Raw genomic sequence first — 23,044 nt, 5'->3', positions numbered from 1 at the left:
CTCTTCTACCTCTGCTGTTCCTCTGCTGGATAAAACCAGTTCTTATGATTTCTATTTTCCATATCTTTCTCTCCATCCAGGAGCGGTCTGTTTTACTTTTGTTATCGTTCCTTTCAGTGACGTAGTGTGGGGGGTGCAGGGGGGCCGGCCGCACTGGGCACAACATCTGGGGGTTAGGGTTAGGGGGCCCAAATCCACGGGTTAGGGGGTGCAAATCCACGGGTTAGGGGGCGCAAATTACTTGCCTTGCCCCGGGTGCTGACAACCCACGCTACGCCACTGGTTCCTTTCTTTTCCTCTCTCGGTCTCCAAAATGCTTTTTAAAAGTAAAATAAAACAAAAAGCCTCCCTTTGGCTCACGTTTCGTGTGTGTGTGTGTGTGTGTGTGTGTGTGTGTGTGTTTTAACAGTTTAGAACCAATGACATAATACAAAGGGTGCCCGGTTTCATTACCAAATCATAACGCTAGCAGTGACAAAGTCCCAATGAAATAAAATATCCACAAAACAATTTTAGCTTGGCGATGCCATGGCGGTAAATTTGAGGTTTTAGTGTGGCAATTGTGTTTGATATACATCTGGCGGTGTCGTGTTTGGTCTGGCTCCAGGCACACAGACCAAGAATAAACACACTTTGCAACAACAGGGGTAGCCAAGTGGTAGCTCACAAGCTGGAAAAGCATGCCCAAACAATTTGGGCTGGCTAGATCACAAGCCCCATAACACAGGAGTGAGGAACAGGCCACATTCTCCTGTGAACAACTTCCTGGGGGTCCGCATGAGAGCTGTGAATGGGTATCGGTTTTCTTGAGACAGTGTGCATTTCATTTAGGGGTGTGGGTGTGCTTCTGAAATTTTTCAGAATCCCATTTTCATACACTTCCAGTGCCAGATTTACATATAAGCTAAACAAGCTATAGCTTGGGGCCGCACTCTCTTGGGGGCCCCCAAAAAAATTAAAGGGGAAAAAACTGGATGTACATTTCCAAAATATAAGATAAAAAATAAATAAAATAAAACCTACATACAGCAACAGTGTTTTGTGTTGTGTAGGCTCCTATGATGGAAGCGATGGGTCCCGCCTGCTAGCCTGCTCCCTAAAATATCACTGCTTTGCTCATTTCTATATATAGGGTGCCTACATTCTACATGTGCAAATGGCTTTCGATACCCATTAGGTCCATAAATTACCATATAGCATACAGTGGTACCTCAGGTTAAGTACTTAATTCGTTCCAGAGGTCCGTACTTAACCTGAAACTGTTCTTAACCTGAGGCACCACTTTAGCTAATGGGGCCTCCCGCTGCTGCCGCGCCACCGGAGCATGATTTCTGTTCTCATCCTGAAGCAAAGTTATTAACCCGAGGTAATATTTCTGGGTTAGCGGAGTCTGTAACCTGAAGCGTATGTAACCTGAAGCATATGTAACCTGAGGTACCACTGTATATTCAACACAAAAAACAGTGACAATTTGTTGTTGACGAAGGACAGCTGGACATATAAAGGGCCCCATTACCTTCAGTAGCTTAGGGCCCCATCAAACCTAAATCCGGCCCTGATACCCTCCAACATTTTTCAGCAGAAAATCACGACGTGTCAGCTGGCTGGGCTGGCTGGCTGGCTGGCTCACACAGGAGCATGGCACCAAATGATGTGCGAGTCAGCTGGCTGCCTCTCCTGCCAGAACCCATACCTGGCAGCTGCTCGTTCTCTTCCCTCCTTGCTTGCTTGCTTCCTCTGCCCGCATTGCACCTCATGCCGCCATGACAGTGGTGGAAGTTTTGGCGGCGGCAGAGAAAAGCCGGCAAGAGCATCATGCATGTCCTATGCCTCTGCTCCGGCAAGGAAATGCCTCCCCTGCACAAGAGGGTCCCACTTCAAGACGGTTCCCTTGATAAGCGGCAGCTGCGAGCACCAGAACATGCTCCTCCCATGCTCAGAGATGGTGGCACTGGAGGGAGGAGAAGTAGAAAGGTTTGGATTTGATATCCCGCTTTATCACTACCCGAAGGAGTCTCAAAGCGGCTAACATTCTCCTTTCCCTTCCTCCCCCACAACAAACACTCTGTGAGGTGAGTGAGGCTGAGAGACTTCAAAGAAGTGTGACCAGCCCAAGGTCACCCAGCAGCTGAATGTGGAGGAGCGGAGACGCGAACCCAGTTCCCCAGATTACGAGACTACCGCTCTTAACCACTACACCAAGCTGGCTCTCCACACTGGGAGGAGAATGAGACAATCCCAGATTGCCAGGATTGCTTCTGCAATTCTGTGAATGTCCTGGGAAAACAGGAACACTTGACGGGTAGGCGTTTTTGACCATTCTCCATCTCCACTGCTACAGTTTGATTGTGTTCTCCTCCCATTCCAACCTGCTCAACTTTATTTTGTGGGAGCAAGGAATCTCAATTTATTATTTTTTTCTTAAAAGGTCCCACATAACCAAGCCCGCCCTCACCTTTCTCCAAGGCAAGGAGAAACCATCAGGAGCTGTTAACATGCAGGTGGCTGCTCTCATGCAGCTGACCTCCTCCCTGGTCACAATCCTATCTGCATCTCAGGCTATTATAGTTTATTATGCTATTCTCCCTCCCACATTTGCGGGAAGGAAGGCAACCCACGCTTACTAAATTAATGTAATCTACATGAGATGTCCCTGTTATGGCTGGCAGACTGTTCTCAGCCCACAGGTTTTGTGAACTGCTAATTAACTCTCTATTATTATTATTACTCCCCCTCCCCCCCCCCTTTATCAAACTAAACCAAGATGACACAATTCAATTAAAATGACAAGAGGAGAGTTTGGGCTGGTGTATGTTTCACTCAGTGCATCTATTTGCTTGTTTATTTATTTTCCCAGATAAGGTTGAAGTGTCGGTCTCCAGTTAGCAATGTTTCGAAGGATGGCAAAGAAATGTAGGCCAGTTGGGATCACAATGCATCGTTCTTTTCTTCCCACAGTTTTAACTGGTGTCCCTGCTGCAGTCTAGTAAAGAAGTCTCTGCTTTCCATCTCTTGGCCTTACTGGTTTCCAGAAAGTCTCTGCATTAACAGCTGAAGCCCCAAACCACGCATGATGGGAAACCATCAAGGAAGGAGAGCAAGAGAGAGGGGTGGAATGGGATGAAAACAGAAGAATCCAAAAGGTGGCGGAAGGCAGGAAGCATAGACCTGGTTCATAAGAACATGATGAGCTCAGGGGCCCATCTCAACCAGGATTCTAATGTCACAGCGGCCAGCCACATGCCCATGGAAAACCCGCAAGCAGGACACTTCATTGCACAATTAACTTGTTTATTTGCAGAGTCTTGAGCAGGGGTAGGCAACCTAAGGCTCAGGGGCCAGATGTGGCCCAACTGCCTTCTCAATCCGGCCCACGGACGGTCCGGGAATCAGAGTGTTCCCTCACTGCGAGAAGCCAAGTTACAGGGAACCAGGCAGAGGGCCTTCTCAGTAGTGGCACTGAGAACGCCCTCCCACCAGATGCCAAAGAGAACAACAACTACTAGACTTTTAGAAGACATCTGAAGGCAGCCCTGTTTAGGGAAGCTTTTAATGTTTGATGCATTACTGTATTTTAATATTTTGTTGGAAGCCGCCCAGAGTGGCTGGGGAAGCCCAGCCAGATGGGCGGGGTATAAACAAATTATTATTATTATTATTATTATTATTATTATTATTATTAGTGGGGCATAGGAATTTGTTCATTTCCCCCCCAATATAGATAGATAGATAGATAGATAGATAGATAGATAGATAGATAGATATAGATAGATATAGATAGATATAGATATATATAGATATATATAGTCCGGCCCACCACATGGTCTGAGGGACAGTGGACAGGCCCACGGCTGAAAAAGGTTGCTGACCCCTGGTCTTGTGGATAAAGGCGGAGCTAAAAGATCGTGACAAAAGGGGAGATTGATTTTAGCTCTGTTGAGCTTGACTGGGCCAGAAATGAAAATAAGTGGGAAAGATTTATTTAAATGAAAGCAGGGAAATTAGGAAGATATACAAACTCAGCAGTAAATATAAGAACAAACAGAATAAAGAATAAAAATAATGTATACATGAAATGAAAAAAGCAATGTTTAAACAGAAAAGAGCAAGATGGGATTGGAAAATAAAAATAATTACCCAATAAATCATGTATATTACTAAGACTTAAATTACATCCTCTTGAAACTTCCTCCAGTAGAAACTAGCTAAAAAAACTACTAAATTCCCAGTTATATAACTTCAAGATTAAGAAAGAATGGGATTTATAACTACCAGTCCAAGAAAGGATCGAAGGAACAGGGTCCTGTAAACTCAATAAGAAAGTTGAAAAATATGAATCTGGGATCCAGAGTGATCCAAAGGGGAAAATTAGTTCAGACAGAAAGGGCGGGAAAGTGTTTGAAATTGGAATGGCAAAATCTGGACCTTACCCCAAAAAATCAGGCCTTTTAAAACCATGAGCCAGCAATTTTTGACCAAAATTTTGTAGGAGGAGGATTTCCAGCTGGTGGCAGAGGACAGAGTGACTCCAGGAGACATAGGTGTAAAAACCCAAACTAAAACGAAGATTTTATTACTAAACAGTAATAAACAGAACAGCAGTTCTTGACCAAAATTTGCTTCCATTCCACTCCATTTTTTTAATAATAATAATTTTTATTAAGTTTTCCATTTAACAATCCAATCATATCACATTAATTATTCCAAATTATACCAATACATATTACATAATCTGAATATTTTGCCAAATTTTAAACTTTTTGTTAGGGGTTCCCATGTTTCGAGCTCAGTAAGGATCCAATCATCTCATATTTCTGCTGCTTTTGATATTCACAAATCCCATCTTCCAGTCTTCTTGTTGTTTATCATTTTTCTTCTTAATAGCCTCTGAGTTGTTTCCGCAGGTGAGTTAAACCAAACATTGTTATATTTCTGTGTGAACTTTGTAAGGCTCTCCTTAAATCACTTCCATTCCACTCCTAGTTCTCTGAGGCAATCGCCTTCACCATGCATAGGAATTTTCCCTAGAAATGAGCTGAGTGAAAGGTTGCTGGTGGGATTCCATTGCATATCAGGGAAAAAAAACAGTCCACAATTATCATAGAATTGTAGAGTTGGAAGGGACCTGAGGGTCATGTGGTTCAATTTCCTGCAATACAGGAATATCAACTACTATTATTATTATTTATTGAATTTATATATCGCCCTATACCTGGAGGTCTCAGGGCGGTTCACAGAATTGATCAACATAAAAACCATAATATATATAATCAAAACAAAAACAACAAAACAACAGATGCAGGACATTGCAGGGCACTGAGATTGTCCTTGCCTGGCCTCAGACTTTACAGCAGAACCCAACAGGGCACAACAGTTGAGGATCTTGCAACGCAATCCTCTACCCATGTCTACTTGACAGTGAGTCCTCCTGACTTCCTAGGACTTGCTGATCAGAAGGTCGGCAGTTCGAATCCCCGCGACGGGGTGAGCTCCCATTGCTCGGTTCCTGCTCCTGCCAACCAACAGTTTGAAAGCACATCAAAGTGCAAGTAGATAAATACCGTATTTTTCACCCTATAGGACGCACTTTTTCCCCTCCAAAAATGAAGGGGAAATCTGTGTGCATCCTATGGGGCGAATGCAGGCTTTTGCTGAAGCTTGGAGAGCGAGAGGGGTCGGTGTGCACTGACCCTTCTCACTCTCCAGGCTTCAGGAAGCTATCAGCAAGCCTGGGGAGCCCGGGGGAGTTCCCGCAGGACTCCCTAGGCTGCGGATAGCAGCCTGCTGCCCAGAGCGCCCCGCACTTCAGGCAGTTATCCGCAGCCTGCTGCCCAGAGCGCGAGGTGCGCTGAAGCCACGGCTGGGGGGGGGGGAATAAAATTTTTTTCTTTATTTCCCCCCCAAAAAACTAGGTGCGTCCTATGGGCCGGTGTGTCCTATAGGGTGAAAAATACGGTACGTACCGCTCCAGCGGGAAGGTAAACGGTGTTTCCATGCGCTGCTCTGGTTCGCCAGAAGTGGCTTAGTCATGCTGGCCACATGACCTGGAAGCTGTACGCCGGCTCCCTCGGCCAATAAAGCGAGATGAGCACCGCAACCCCAGAGTCGGTCACGACTGGACCTAATGATCAGGGGTCGCTTTACCTTTACCTTAAATTGAATTAGGATTGCAGCCTAAACTGCTGAACCCCCACCACAGCTGTGTTTCTTGTGTAGGACCACAGAGACTTCTCACAGCGGCGCATTGCACAACGAGGCAGGCAGTATCTGTGGCTTTTACAAGAAAAAGAGTTGTGCTCTGCTCGGGGAGCCCTCAGGCTGTTCTCCCAGAGGGGTCTAGCAGCTTGTTGAGAGAGAAGGAACATGGACACCACCGCGCCTGAGAGAAAGGGGAATTCCTTTTTCCTCCCATTTGTTTAATTAAACATGCTAAGGAAATACTTGTGGGAGCCTCACGAAGATGCCTCTCTCTTCCTCATGCGCACACTCTCTCACACACACACATAACCTTGCTTCTCACATACTGTATCTCATTAAAAAGTGAAGAGCAAGAGTTTTCTGGAAACATGAATCTCAACTAAGTCCTCCTTTATATAGCAAAATCTGCCTTGTGTTTTCTTTTCTCTCCATCTCCCTCTCTCCCTCCCTCTCTCTATTTTTCCTTCTTGTTCCTCAAAGTGGCTTCTTTGGCCAATTAAAGCATGATGTTTACTGCTGAAGAAGATGGGGTGTACTGCAGTTAGGGATGGAGGAGAATCAAAAAGGGTTCGCATTTAAAGGCAAACCAACCTAATTCACACTTTCTCAAATACGCAGCTCAAATAGCAGCCATCCTTGGACAGTTGCACTCATTTTGGAGTGCAGTTCTCCAGCCAAGTAATGCGAGTCCTAGGGTTTTAATGTGCATAAAAATGCACATATTTGCTCAATTTCAAACAATTTGGTTTCTTAGCTTTGACGAATCAGGATTCATTAGGTCTAAACATCAACAAAATCCTAGTGGGAGCGGGAGTGTCACCTTGAGATTAGAGTTAACCATGGGGTTGCTTCAAGAAAAAATGGTTAATGTTTGGACCTAATGGGTCCCGATTTGTTGAAACTAATAAATTGAATGGTTTTGCAGCTCCTGACAAAGCAGATTTCTCCAAAGCACATTGAGCAAAATGAACAGCTGATTATCAGAAGCACCAGAGCCTGTCTACTTTTGAATTTATTTATTTGGGGAAGATAATGAACCATAAGGAGGGAGAGCAGGAGCCTCGAAATTGCCCATCAGCCGTTAGCATCTGCACCACACAAACTCACATGTCTCCTCATCAGTTTCCCCCACAATTGTTCCTGGAAGTAAGATCAGAGCTCACATTTTTGTCATGCCTGTTGTTGTTGGTATCCATTCATCTCAAGAAACAATGGAGGAGTAAGCCATCAGGAGTAAAGTCAAACTATTGGTGGAGTTACAGTGCCTGCTGTGGCTGTAAAAACCGATATGGGAGAGACATGTTTTGTTGCAGCTGGGGCATTTATTCGTATTCTTATTCTCCTCCAGTTTCACTGTTACACATCCACCCTGAAGTTTCTTCTCTCTGAGTTCCTCCCAGTGATCATTTCTTCTCCGGTCATCTGCTGTGGATACACAACCTGACTGACTGTCTCCAAGCACTGCGGTCATCGGCAAGGAATTCCCACATGGCAGGGCTGACGTTGCCAGCTTTCATATCACATTTGCAGATATCTTTGTAACACATAGTTGGTCTGCCAGCAGGTCTTGTGCCTGAAGCCAGCTCCCTGTAGAGCACATCCATGGGGATGTTGCCATCTTCCATTCTGTGTACATGACCAAGCCAGCATAGACGTCACTGAGACAGGAGTGTGTACATGCTGGGAATGTGGGCTTGTGAGAGCACATCTTTGCTTGAGACTCGATCCTCCATGTGATGCCCAAAACCTTCCTGACACAGTGCATATAGAAGGCATTGAGGCATGACTCCTGGTGGGTTCAAGTCACTTATAACTCACTTCTATAAAGCAGCATTCTCAATACGCAAGCCTGGCAGACCTTTTCCCCTGGCTATTGTGGTTTACTCTTGGGAGAAAAGCAATGACAAACCTAGTCAGCATCTTAAAAAGCAGAGACATCACCTTGCCAACAAAAGTCCATATAGTTAAAGATATGGTTTTCCCAGTAGTGATGCATGGAAGTGAGAGCTGGACCATAAAGAAGGCCGACCGCCGAAGAATTGATGCTTTTGAATTATGGTGCTGGAGGAGACTCTTGAGAGTCCCACGGACTGCAAGAAGATCAAACCTATCCATTCTGAAGGAAATCAGCCCTGAATGCTCACTGGAAGGACAGATCCTGAAGCTGAGGCTCCAATACTTTGGCCACCTCCTGAGAAGAGAAGACTCCCTGGATAAAACCCTGATGTTGGGAAAGATGGAGGGCACAAGGAGAAGGGGACGACAGAGGACGAAATGGTTGGACAGTGTTCTCGAAGCTACCAGCATGAGTTTGACCAAACTGCGGGAGGCAGTGGAAGACAGGAGTGCCTGGCGTGCTGTGGTCCATGGGGTCATGAAGAGTCGGACACGACTAAACAACAACAACAACAAAATGACCAGTAAAAAGCAAGGAGCCCTTGTTGGAAGTCCCAGAGTTGTCCCAGGTTTTGTGGATTTTGCTTCTTTTTTCCTGCTTTCATAAATTGTATTTGTACTGCTCTTGTGCATTTTATTGCATTGTAAACCATCCTGGAATCATAGCTTGAACAGCAAGCAGAAATCTAAATTGAATACTGTACATGAATGTGGTGAGATGCATTGCTTGCAGTCATTATTTCTAAACAGGCATCTAAATTACCATAGGAAAATTTTTATGCAAATCTGCACCACATTTTGACTTCTTTTTTGTGGTGGGAATAATGCATATATCCTCTTTTTTTGGACCATCTTAGGCCAGATTAGGGGACCTTCTACTGTCTGCCGCAGAACCTTTTCTTTATCAGTAGCTAGTGTGCAGGCAAGTTTGGAAGAAAGGTGTAAAACTTCTGTAATGGACAATTATGTGCTAAGATGCCCCAGGGAGATGTTTCCTCTTGACCCCAGCAGTTAGTGCTTGGCTTCTATCTTGAAGCATGGGGGTTTATATCCATCGTAAAATTGTTATCCTACCTAATGTATCCCAGAGCTCTTTTACACACTGAAATACTAGCCCTTCCCATTTCACAGTCTTATCTACACAACCGATTACATGTGAGGGGCTCAGTTTGGGGCCAAAGAAAATCTGAATGACACAATTGCAGCATGGCAAATCATGCGATCTCATTGTGGGCATATTGACTGTGATAACTCCTTTGCTACTTAGATATGCACTTACTTATAGGCTGTCTTTTGGGTACCTAGTACACCTGATGCAGAATGTGATTCTCAACAGACTGCGAATTAGGCAGTCTAAACGACAACAGGATAAACTTATTAGGATGCTAAACATGGCTAATGTTGCTCAGAACAGACCCATCAAAATCAGCAGACTTAAGTAAGTGCATTGATTTCAGTGGTCTACTCTAAGACGAACACTAGATCACACTTTTAAAACAGACCAGTTAAAAATAGCTAAAACAGCGGCATAGATTCCCGCAGCTAAATAAGCTACACATGCCAAATAAATGTTTTAAAGCCTCGAATGGGGAGGGGAAGAGAACAGCCTGAAACAAGTGTCAGAAGCTGTAGGATAAAACTCACCTTGTCTTGTGGGTTTGCATATGGAGAAAGTAGAGAGGCAGAGGGGAACCTCCGGGGTTCCTAGACTGTCTTTCTGACCTAACTTGTGGTGACCTTTCCTCATTACAGTGGAACCTTAGTTTACAAACTTAATCTGTTCCCGAAGTCCGTTCTTAAACCAAAGCATTCTTAAACCAAGGCATGCTTTTCCATAGCAGCGAGGGACTCAGTTTACAAATGGAACACACTCAACAGGAAGCGGAACATGTTCTGTTTCCAAGGCAAGGTTCAGAAACCAAAACACCTACTTCCGGGTTTGCGGCATTCTTAATCCAAGTTGTTCATAAACAAACTGTTCTTAAACCAAGGTACCACTGTATATGCATCAGTTTTTCTCAGTTTGGTCCTCCTTGCATCCAAGAGGCACTGGGCTTTGCAGAAGCTTATTCCTCCTATTGCACATATATATCTGCAGTGAAACACCAGACCCGGGAAAGGGATAGGGTGTTTTTTTCAAACTGGAGGAAGAAAATCTTGTTCAAACTTTTCACAACTCACTTCCCCAAGTCCAAAAAACTTTAAAATAAAAAAGCACCCAGAGGTGTTTCTAAAAGTGAATGGTGCCGGGCATTTTAGTTACTAGATAGCTGCCGCCGCCTTTGTCTTCTCTATCTCCCTCTGTCACTTTCCAACTCCCACATCTCAAAAGCCACCACATCCAGACTGACATTTTGACAAAGCTGCCACTCTTAATCATACCGCCACCCATATGTCAAACCTGCCAGAATGTACCTACCTTCTTAAAACGTAATGCTGACCAGGCAAGGGAGAAAACTGTCAGAGAGGAGCAGACACCGATTCTTCCAGGTTTGCAGAAATTCTCCCTGCTGAGTTACTCCTTTTGCTGCAGACTCATATTTAACACATTCTTCTTTAGCACATTTCAACTGCACTGGAGTTTTGCATAGCCGGTAAAAAGGATCCACTTGCTGAACAGGATCCATGATGATCCTTTCCAAAAGAGACTTCTCCTCCTCCTCTGTTTCTTCTTCTTCTTCTTCCTTCTTCTTCTTCTTCTCCTCCTCCTCCTCCTCCTCCTCCTCCTCCTCCCATTTCTTTGTGTGGGAGTTTAACCCTAAAAGAAGATAACATTAAGATACACATAAATTTAACATGTTGATTTTTTTTCAACAAATGTTGTTGTTGTTTAGTCATTTAGTCGTCTCTGACTCTTCATGACCCCATGGACCAGAGCACGCCAGGCACTCCTGTCTTCCACTGCCTCCCGCAGTTTGGTCAAACTCATGCTGGTAGCTTCGAGAACACTATCCAACCATCTCGTCCTCTGTCATCCCCTTCTCCTTGTGTCCTCCATCTTTCCCAACATCAGAGTCTTTTCCAGGGAGTCTTCTCTTCTCATGAGGTGGCCAAAGTATTGGAGTCTCAGTTTCAGGATCTGTCCTTCCAGTGAGCACTCAGGGCTGATTTCCTTCAGAATGGATAGATTTGATCTTCTTGCAGTCCATGGGACTCTCAAGAGTCTCCTCCAGCACCATAATTCAAAAGAATCAATTCTTTGGTGATCAGCCTTCTTTATGGTCCAGCTCTCACTTCCATACATCACTACTGGGAAAACCATAGCTTTAAGTATACAGACCTTTGTTGGCAAGGTGATGTCTCTGCTTTTTAAGATGCTGTCTAGGTTTGTCATTGCTTCATAGTGGAGAGTTTTGACCAAACGTGATCCACCTGGAGCAGGAACTGGCAAGCCACTCCAGTATCCCTGCCAAGAAAACTCCATTTTAACAAATAAAATAACATAAAATTCAGCCCCACACACAAGATGCTTTGAGTCTTCTTGATTTCAAATGTTGTCTTCAAATGAAAGCATCATATACTTGACAACTCTTTCCCATAGCTGGCCAAGTGCTTACTAAGCACTCTCTCAGCTTGGTGCCCAGTGTGGAGAACCAGTCACACTACCCTAAAACCACCTCTGGGTCCCTGTTTCGAACCTCACCTTTGCAATGATGACCTTGGGCAAACTACACTCTGCCCTAGTCCTCCTCCTCCAGCACCACCATCTGAAATAGGCATGATCATAATAATACTAAGGTAGATCCTAACCACATGTTGCATTAATGACATGAGTAGCAATCATATTGTGAGTTTCCCCCACACAAAAAAATTAGGCATGACGGGGGCATTGACACTACAGCATGCTGGAGGGGGGGGAGGTTTGCACCTTCTCCCCCAGCCATAATCTCAGTAGGAATTATCCTCTTCAGAGCAATTAGCATGGGGAGGGGGAATATTTTGTAATGATAACTGCTGTTTAGGGAGCAATTTGTATTGAGATTGTGTCTGGACAAAGAAGTGGACTATAGTAATCTTTCATAATATGGTGCCCTGTGCAAGGTCAAAATTTGGATCTTCTCAATTGTGTGCCCCCTTTGACTCAGTGCCCTGAGGGGTCTTAGGGTGGAGAACTCCATGCACCACTCTAAATCTGGTGCTGTACTTTGCTTTGCTTTATCCTTATAATTAGACATCTGATAAACTTTGCTTCAGCCAATTCAGATTGGCTACACTACTGCCTCTGAAGCATCAGAGACAAAGACCTATTGATGATGTGTCCATAAATAAGAAAATTCTGTCCGATGCCTAAACAGTTGCACTTACAAGGTCTACCCCCCAAAAAAATAAAAAATGATGGTGATGGTTACCTACAGTTTTATTGATTCATTTAGTCTGGATTCCTTATATATCAAGATTCATGTCTCAAACAGACATGAAAATTTGTAACATTTTCCTTTGTCGGGGGGGGGGGGAGGCTTGTTCTGATTCTGCATACTAATTTGGAATGTCTCTCAGCCAATACACAGCCATGCTTTCTGAACCCAAAGTCTCTTTTTGATTGTTTTTTTTAAAAAAAATCAGACATGATGCAGGGCCAAAGGTCTGCAAAGTCCAGCCAAATGGTTGCTTCAGAGTGTGAGACCTTCACAACTAGCCTTTTAATTGTTAGTATTGCTGTTACCAAAGTCTGATGGGTGAGAAATAGAGATGGGCAGAGAGGCAATTCCTGGGGGGCCAGCCCCACCACCTGTTTCTCCCAAATATTTCTAGTGGCAGCACCAGAAATATTCGTATATATGCACACAGAACAGGCAAAGTGCATTTCAGAGGAAGGCAAGCTTTGCAAATCCTATCGATTTTGTTGCTGCTTTTAAATTGCTAGAGTGAGCTCACTTAGAGTCTTACTTCCAGCTTATGTTTCAGTTATCATTAGGGTGGTCAATTATGCATTGCCAAAAAGAAGAAGACAAGAATTGCATCGCCAAAAAAGGAAGACATAACAGGGCACCAATTTGCATGACATTTGCTTTTCTGACTTCTACTAACCATTCTGCTGTATGTGTTGTGCTTTACGTAAATGGCTCAGAGGTTTCAAGGCTGAAGTGGCGTACAAATGTTAAAAATAAATATATGGTGATTTAAATGTCTAGACACAAATTGGAAATAATTTCTAGAATTTGAGTAGAAATAAGGTACATCTCTCCATATTGGGGAAAACACCACATGACTTGTGTGCCTGTTCTGTCTTCTGATCAGGTGCTGCTAACACTTAATGGGAAATTTCAAGGCTCCTTGTTCTCCCCTTCTAAGATAGTGAGAAGAGTCTACTAGAGCAGGCCAGTGGCCGATCTAGTCCAGCATCCTGTTCTCACAGTGGCAACACTCTCTTCTTCTGCCGTTTTCAGCAGGCAAAGTATGGGCATCAGAGTTAGTAGCACTGATAGCCTTGCGCTCCCTGAATTTGTCTAATCCAAGTTGGTGGCCGTCGACTTGGGTTGGTGGCCATTATATGGGAGGAATCCAACATAGGAGATCATTCCACCATCAAAAAGAATTCCAGCTCGCCAGGCAGAATGATCTCCCCCTGTGCATGGTTCCGAGGGCTTCCCTGACATACACCCCAAGGCAATGGGGGGGCCATGGGGCTGCCATTGGAGGAGGGAGTGAAAAGCCCTGTTGCACTAGCAGAAGTCCTTGCACTAACTGTTGGGGTGCGTCAGGGAGCTAGGGGCAATTGGCAGGCCCCCAGCTGGCTCCACCCACCAGCCAGCAGCCAGGTGAACTCCGGTTCTTGGAACAGCATCAAAACTGCGACTCAAGCCTCAGAGACCTTTAGAGACTGAGCACGCAAGCCAGCAGAGAGAAGAACTCTTTGCAACAGAAGTAGCAGACAGAGGCATATGTAAGCATATTTACAAGCGTTTATTCAGTATTAGAACAAAGGAAAACATGTCTGCTTCCCTTCGTGTCCAAGCAAACAGCACAGGCGAAAGCTACATACAACAGAAGTTCCCAGCAGACTGTGCTGGAAGTAAACAGACATGTGACATACAACAACTCCACATGCCTGTTCTAAAGGTGGAATGGAACTATATCCTAACACTAACTTCTGCTACCAGGGCCCCTTTGTTGAATCTTGCCTCTTGTCTTTAAGCCAGACTGGACAGCCCTCAAAACCGAAGACACCTGCAAATAGATGAGTGTTCTCTTTAAAGCAGAACACATGAACACTCCTAGTTATAATCTGCATATGAAAAGTGCCTTTCTTTAAGTAACCACATGGATCTAGCAATGGAAGAGACGGGTGGGGGGAGCAAGCTGCTGGTCTGTGTGGGGAACACCTGCCCCCATTTGCCCCTCTTTGGTGCTGTGCACAGCCTCCAAGCCCTCAGAAGAGAGAACTTCCTCACATCCTAAACCCAGATCTCAAAGAATCTTAGAGATGGGAGGGACCCACCACCTTGGAGATGCCTTGGAGAAGGCAAAAGAAGGGATTTGTTCCTCCTGGGAAGTCCCAGTTTGTGGAATTTGAGCCAACCACGCTGGCTGGGGCTGATAGGAATTGCCGTCCAAAACATCTGGTTGGGAAAGGCAGGTGTCCTCATTTGTGTGTTAAAATTCAACGACGGCTGGATCCAGGTGTAAAAATAACTTGCAGGCTTCCCAAATGCATGATTTTTCTCATTTGCAATTGCCCCGGCCTCTCCTGTACCCACCCACCTGCCTTGCCCCTGGCACTATATACCCTGCACTCTTTTCTGAATCCCAAGAGAAGGAAATATCATGTTCCGTGTTTGCTGGGAGTGATTTATGTATGCAGATGGCAACGCACCTCTACTTACTGCTAATGATGTGCCATCTCTCTCTAATACCCTTCCTCTCTGAAACAGTGTATGTGATCAGCCAGCGTAATAAACTGCTCTCCCACTGTCAGACTTGATAAAACCGTAGCTTGTTTTTTCTATTAGCAAATCCAGCCAACTAATACCTTTACATTCTAAAGGGGTGGCTTCTACTTGAGAGTATGTCACATCCCCTAAGTATCTTAAAGTAATACTTGATGATATTTCCCCAACCAGTAAACAGACTGATTATATTACAAATAAGATTACCTCTCAGCAGAGCCCTTTTGAAACGAGGGTATGACAAGGGTGAAGGTGTCTTTGGTTGCCAGGAGAGTATGCGGAGGCTGCGGAAGATCCAGCCAGCTTGCTTTTCTTCAGGAGAAAAAAATGGTGCTTCAATCTCATGCGCTCCTTCTATTTGTATGCCGCTTTTACACGCACAAAATCAGGCACGGAACAGATCGTAACAAAGAGACAGGAGTGCATTAAGCAAACACGATTAAAACAATGTCATAATAACAGAGAAAAAAGAAAAAAGAAAACAGCAACAACTTCATAGCACAGAAAATATAACAAAACAAAAAATCACATTTCACTACTATATATATAACAAGATAACATAACCAAACTGCAGCATCCAATAGCAAAAATAACGAGGGAGCTTCACAGTTTCACCTTAGCCCTAGAATGCCTAGAATGCCTTCCATGATGTTAGTCCACGGGTGGCGCAGTGGGTCAGTGCATTTGGCTGTTAAGCAAAAGGTTGGTGGTTCGAGCCCATCCAGGGACAACTGTGGGTTGGACTAGGTGTCCCTTGGGGTCCTCTACAATTCTATGATTCTATTATTCTACTCATGGTCCCTTTCCTGCAGTGACTTATAAGACTATCAAGGGCAAGGAGTGGGATAGCTGGAGACACAGACCCCCATGATGGGTAGGGTGTTAAATTTTTTTAATGCAAGAAATAAAAGTCAGAGGGATTTATTAATCTGGAAAATGAATCAAATATTTGTTTTGAAACTTTGGTTGCGGGATTGCCCCCTAGTATGGTCTGAAGGCTACTACCTTTCTGAAACTAAGCAGGGGCTCCTCCAGATGATTTTTTTTGTTGAGCAGCCATCCTGATTTGCTTGAACAAAGTTTGCATGACGATTATATTATTTTCTCTATTGAGTGCTGATCTCAATTTGTTTTCAGGAAGGTTGTTGTTGTTGTCGTTATACACATTTATAAACAGATGCTTAAATCTTCCATTAAAATCAGTGGGGGATGGGGTGCTTAACTTCAGCTGGAATTTGTCCCAATCCCAATTTTGAAGCTCTAATTTTACTAATAATAGAATCTATCAATGTGATACCACCAATCTGCATTTTTTTACCTTGTGTAAGTGAAGACAGCTATCACAATTTCCCCGTTTGATAATTAAGAACCTTATATGTCTCTTTAACAAGCCACAATGCCAATTGTTTACACCGCCAAAAAGAAGAAACCCAAATATCTTCTGCAGTAAGAGCGTCCCTGTTTGATACTAAAGTTCTTAAGAGCTTTTTACCAGAATGTGACAAGTTTGTTTATGATCATGATTATTACAGCCCCTTCCCTCGGATACTGCCTTGTTCCAACACCAAGACTTGGTATGTTTTATTCACTGCCTTTCCTTCCTCCGAATCTGTAGCATCATTATTTTCTTTAAAGTCTGCTGTTGCTTTCACAAGTTGTTTCGACCTGCTAAGACATCATTTCTCCAACCAGTCTTTCCACCCTCCTCTGCTTTGTTGCTGATGCTGATGCTTTAACAAGAGCCTGTTCAAAGCTTTCTTGCTACCTAATAAGCTAACACTTGGCTCGCTCATTCAGGCAACGCACCTGCGGGTGCAGAGAGTTGATCTGCCGCAGCCACTCCCCACCTTAATAAAAACACAATACAGGAAGCAACCCTGAGAACGTGGCTCTCCCTTTCAACTGCAAGGAAGGACCACACGCATCCATCCCCAGAACCACGATCCTCGCTCCAGTCTCCTTGGGATTCTCTCTTTTAACATATTGCATTCGCCGCCTTTGGCTTTTGCTCGATTTGAAATTTTTGCTGCACTGTCCTTCAGCTCGGAGAGAAATCCCAAGGCAGCTTACAATTATCAGAAAAAATTATAGCAGGACAGTCTCGGAAAGGCATCCTGGCACCAATAGGAAGCATGGAATTTTCTTCTTTGGGATGGGGGAGAGAGAGAGCTGATCGGAAGGTCGGCAGTTTGAATCCCCGCAACGGGGTGAGCTCCCGTTGCTTGGTCCCTGCTCCTGCCAACCTAGCAGTTCGAAAGCACAGCAAAGTGCAAGTAGATAAATAGGTACCACTCCGGCGGGAAGGTAAACAGCGTTTCCGTGCACTGCTCTGGTTTCACCAGAAGCGGCTTAGTCATGCTGGCCACATGACCCGGAAAAACTGTCTGCGGACAAACGTCGGCTCCCTCGGCCAGTAAAGCAAGATGAGCGCCGCAACCCCAGAGTGATTCGCGACTGGACTTAACTATCAGTGGTCTTTTACCTTTTTATGTTATGTATTTGGTGTTTTTATATTGTAAACCATCTTGTGATCCTCGGATGGAAGGTGGCATAGAAATTTAGTAAAGAAGAAGAAAGAAGACTAAGAAGACACCTTGCCCAGTCCCCCTTAGCATTCCTCCAAAACAGAGAGCAAGTTGTGCCAAACTTGACACTAGTGTAGTTTATTCTTGTTTGTTTCCCTTCCATTGTTCCAGTGCTGGAGGCAATATGAATGGCAGTTGCTGGGGGCATGAGAATTGGGAAGTGTGCTGTTGCCCCAGGTCGTGCTTGTGGGCTCTCTATAGGCATCTGGTTGTGGACTTGATGGGTTCTTTTTATGTTCTTATGACTGTTTGAAAACAGCGTTCTGGATGAAGTCTCCCCTGGTAGTATCAAACTTTGAACATTCCTGTTCCAGTCTCTGTTACCACAGATGAAATGTTTGTCATATATCCTTTTAAGGCAAACTTTCCTTTTCAGCAAAGCTGTTTCTTACCAAAAAAGGGAGCCAGGGAGAAAAAAAAGTTTTGCAGAGTGCACTGACTCTTATTTTTTTATGTGCAGGCTGATAGCACCACCTGCAGCCCGAAAGCAGCAGAAACTTCCAGGAGATGATAGTTTAATGCAGATTCTGTTATCTTGTAAAGATACTGTTAAACTTAAAATCTTGCTGAGCTATTTCTGCAAGCACCCCAGAGAGAATCTGCTTCAATACCACTTAGAAAACTTACACCGTTCCCCAACACCAGCAGATAATGTGAGATTGTTTAAACGTATCCTGTTTGTTTTCAATTACCTTCCTCTGTTTCTAAATACAGAAGTGTCAGTTTGAAATTCCTTCCTCAGCTACTTGAATTGATATTAACATGAGGTTGCCACATTTTCTCTGGAAGAAGCTCACCTTTCCCACAACCAAGGTTGTCCCAGAGGACATCCACACATTGGATTTGCCAAGGTCCTGCAAGTAAAAACAAATGTTTGTGGGACAGAACATTCTGGTTGCGCCCCAGATTTTTTCCCCCTTTGGTTTTTAGATTTGCTTCTTTTTTTGTATGATTCCAAGCCTAAGCTCCACATCCCTTTAGAATCGGAAACACACAAGCAGAATGACATCATCTCCCTTTACATTTTTATCCCTGTTTTTCCTCTAAGGCACTCAGTATGGTACTCCAGGCCAGTGGCGTAGCGTGGGTTGTCAGCACCCGGGGCAAGGCAAGTAATCTGTGCCCCCTAACCCATGGATTTGCGCCCCCTAACCCGTGGATTTGCACCCCCTAACCCATGGATTTGCGCCCCCTAACCCATGGATTTGCGCCCCCTAACCCATGGATTTGCGCCCCCTAACCCTAACCCCCAGATGTTGTGCCCGGTGCGGCCGGCCCCCCCTGCACCCCCCACGCTACGCCACTGCTCCAGGCTTTCCATTTCTCTGTGTCATCCTCACAAGGACCCTGGTAGATAGGCAAGGCTGAGAGACAATGATTGACCCAAAGACTCACAGCGACCTCCATGGCCAAGTGCTGGTTTTAATCTTGTCCTCCCAGGTCCTGGTCCAATTCACATCCCACCACTTCAGACCATGTTCTGGAAAGTAGGCCCAGAAGTGAATAAACTGTAGGAGGGGAATAATCTTTTTCCATAGGTCTGGGAGTTTGTGGAGGCCCTTTTTAAAAGTCCTGTTTGGCACCTTTGTTTGACTTTTTCACCAACACTGAGTGTACGCAGCGACTGGAGCGTAGAAATAAAAGGGCTGTCCACAATATCTTTGCTTAGTTTTATTTTCAAAAACGTAACAGCCAAACACTGCAAGCCATCACTTCTCCTCACCAGCAGCTTACAAAACATTTAATCAACTTAAATACAGTTTCAAATAATCAATTATCCTATCACATCCCTTCCTGCATCCAGTGCAGAAAGTAAACTCCCCTTTTAATTAGTCAAATAGTCAAGAGACCACAGATGTACAGCTACGTAGGTCAAACTGCAAACATACACCTGTGAGCTTCAATTAACCAACCCTGTTCCTGCGTATCATCATTGACCACTTTAAGATAAAGAAAAACCAACAACCTATTCATTGCCCACTGGCCCCTCCTATGCAACCTCCTCAGACCACCTTTGTGACTTCCTGGGCATCCCCTTGTTGCCTGGTCCAAGGTCCACCAGCTACCACTGCAGGCAAAGATGGGAAGGGGTCCTACCTGGAACCCAGGTGAGATGCCACCTGCCATTGTAGACAGTGCTGAATGAGATGCAACAACTTGGCATTAGGCTGCTTCCAATGTTCCCATTGTACAATAATTCTGGGTTAAAGTTGTTTATATGCGCATATAGGATTCTATATGCACAGAAATGGAAGGAAGATGAAATTTCCACAAAAGAAGAATGGATAAGTAAGATGATGGACTGTGCAGAACTAACAAAACTAACAGCAAAATGAAGAGAATGATGAGCGTTTTATGGAAGAATGGTTGTCATTTCTGGAATATCTAAAGAAACATTATAGTATGATGAACTTGTGAGCAGCACTTGAGCTAGGATTGGGTTGCCATACATACAGAATTTTCTGGACATACCCAGAATACTGCAGTTGGAAGCAGTGTCTGAGCAGAAATCGGCAAAATATGTGGGAAAATCCAGATGTATGGCAAGTCATGTTGGCAGTGTCATTTCTCAAAAATGTCTCTTTTTTGTGATTTGCCCAAAAGGGTCAACAACAAAAAGGGTCAAATATGACAACCCTAGCTATGAGTAACAGAAGTAGTTAGATTGTGATATTATGGTTATGATTTAATAGAATACACCTTGAGGGAAAAATTTTATGAAGATGCAGTACCGCTGGTACCTGACACCATTAAAATTATCCAAAATGTATAAAAGCGTCTCAAGCAAATGCTGGAGATGTGGAGAAGCAGTAGGCTCAATGCTGCACATGTGGTGGGCATGCAAGAAAATCAGGGAGTTATGGAATGTAATTTACATGCAGCTTAAAAAAAAGTTTAAGGTTTCATTTATTTAAAAAAAACCAGAGGCTTTCCTTTTGGGGATACTAGGCTCTGATATACCCAAGAATGCAAGGAAAATATTCTTGTACGCCACAGTGGCTGCAAGAATATTAATAGCTATGAACTGGAAGACTGAAAAAGTACTGACAAAGTTGGAGTGGCAACATAAATTGATGGAGTATGTAGAGTTGGCTAAATTAACAGAAAAAGTAAGAGACCATACTGACCAAACTTTCATTAGGAAATGGGGCATGTACAAAAAAATACCTTAAGGATTACTGTAATAACATGATGTCTGTGGCAGCCTTTGAATAACTTCTGTGATACATTGGGAAAGTGTAAGAAAATACAATATATCTGATAATTAGTAACAGGAAACTGAATCATATAGTGTGCTAAGCAAATGAACATCTAAAGGCATAAGGAGTTGGTGGGAAGTCGTTAGAACGAAAAAATAATAATTCTGGGAACATATATGTGCTTCCACCATGACATCTCTTATTCGCCTTTTTTGAAACTAAAAAGCCCCAGATGCTGCAACTGTTTCCTTGTTGAGAAGAAAACTGATTGGCTGCAGATTCAGGTAGGTAAAGGTAAAGGTACCCAAGACCATTAGGTCCAATCATGACCGACTCTGGGGTTGCGGCGCTCATCTCGCTCTATGGCCCGAGGGAGCCGGCGTTTGTCCGCAGACAGCTTCTGGGTCATGTGGCCAGCATGACTAAGCCGCTTCTGGTGAACCAGAGCAGCGCATGGAAATGCCATTTACCTTCCCGCCGGAGCGGTACCTATTTATCTACTTGCACTTTGACATGATTTCAAACTGCTAGGTTGGCAGGAGCAGGGACTGAGCAATAGGAGCTCACCCCGTCACGGGGATTCGAACCGCCGACCTTCTGATCAGCAAGTCCTAGGCTCTGTGGTTTAACCCACAGCGCCACCCATGTCCCACAGATTCAGGAGAGATGAGAAATTCAGAGCTGGCTTTCCTATAAGGCAAAGCTTGTTGTTTATTCGTTTCCATTCACAAACTGTTTCCTGTGAAACGTGCAATTTAACACGAACCTATCAACACTAAAGCATGGATATATAAAGCAGTTTCATATGTAAAAACATTTTCGGTACAGAACGTGCAGGAAGCTTTGGCCTTCCAGGAGTTGCTGAATGATGGGCGTTGGTGGTCGGCAACAACTGGAGGACCAAAGGTTCCCCAAGCCTGCAGTACAGATACATGAGGAAATTCATCTATAGCTGCCAAAAAGACAATAGAGACATCAGCTGTCTGGTGTGTAATGGGAAGGAGTTCCAAAGGGTGGGCGCCTAACATTTAGAGCAGACCTCCTGATGAGATGCTATCTGCAGGAGACCCTCCCCTACAGAGCACAATGAGCAGTTGGACACAGAAGGAGTAAGACAATGCTGAAATATTCCAAGGGAAAATTTCCCCAGCAACAGGTGTCCTTATCATGGCAAGCAATCAACTAAGTCTGGGTCAGTGTAAATGAGTACAGTGGTACCTCGGGTTAAGAACTTAATTCGTTCTGGAGGTCCGTTCTTAACCTGAAACTGTTCTTAACCTGGGGCATCACTTTAGCTAATGGGGCCTCCCACTGCCACCATGCCGCTGCGGCGCGATTTCTGTTCACATCCTGAAGCAAAGTTCTTAACCCCAGGTACTATTTCTGGGTTAGCGGAGTCTGTAACCTGAAGCGTCTGTAACCTGGAGCATCTATAACCTGAGGTACCACTGTATGTGAATGAGTCAGCATTATTTCTCTGGCCAAATGGCTAAAAAGAGAAAAAGATTATGTTCCTCTATTTGTTTTTGTTTCTTTTATTACTGACCAATGTAAAGTTTTGTAAATAATAAAGACTCTGAGAAACAGAACCCAATGGTGTTTATTCCTGTAATGGGAATTTCACTAAGAGAGAGCTGGAATGCCGCTTCTGCTGCTGCTGTAAAAAAGTAAAAGATACAGGAAAAAGTAAAAGGAACTCTGCTGCAGAAACCCGAGAGTAGATGGCCAGCACTATCATCCTGGTCCTGAGCTTTATAGCTCTTTGCACACCAGTACCAGAGCCTAACATAGGGACGCGGGTGGTGCTGTGGTCTAAACCACAGAGCCTAGGGTTTGCTGATCAGAAGGTCGGCGGTTCGAATCCCAGCGACAGGGTGAGCTCCCGTTGCTCGGTCCCTGCTCCTGCCAACCTAGCAGTTTGAAAGCACGTCAAAGTGCAAGTAGATAAATAGGTACCGCTCCGGCGGGAAGGTAAACGGCGTTTCCGTGCGCTGCTCTGGTTCGCCAGAAGCAGCTTAGACCCGGAACAACTGTCTGCGGACAAACGCCGGCTCCCTCGGCCTATAGAGCGAGATGAGCGTGCAACCCAGAGTCGTCTGAGACTGGACTTAACGGTCAGGGGTACCTTTACCTTTTACCAGAGCCTAACAGCTGCAGTTGCCAAGATGCAGAGACAGGGAGAACTACAGCTGTTGGCGTATCTCCATACTCAAAAGGACCTTCTGACCCCACATTAACAAACCTAATTGTTGAAATGGTCATTTGAGGTGCCCTGCTC

This window comes from Podarcis tiliguerta, assembly GCF_965153285.1.
Source record: "Podarcis tiliguerta genome assembly, chromosome: 6".
Classification (NCBI taxonomy): Eukaryota; Metazoa; Chordata; class Lepidosauria; order Squamata; family Lacertidae; genus Podarcis; species Podarcis tiliguerta.
Note: the sequence above shows the minus strand (reverse complement) of the source record.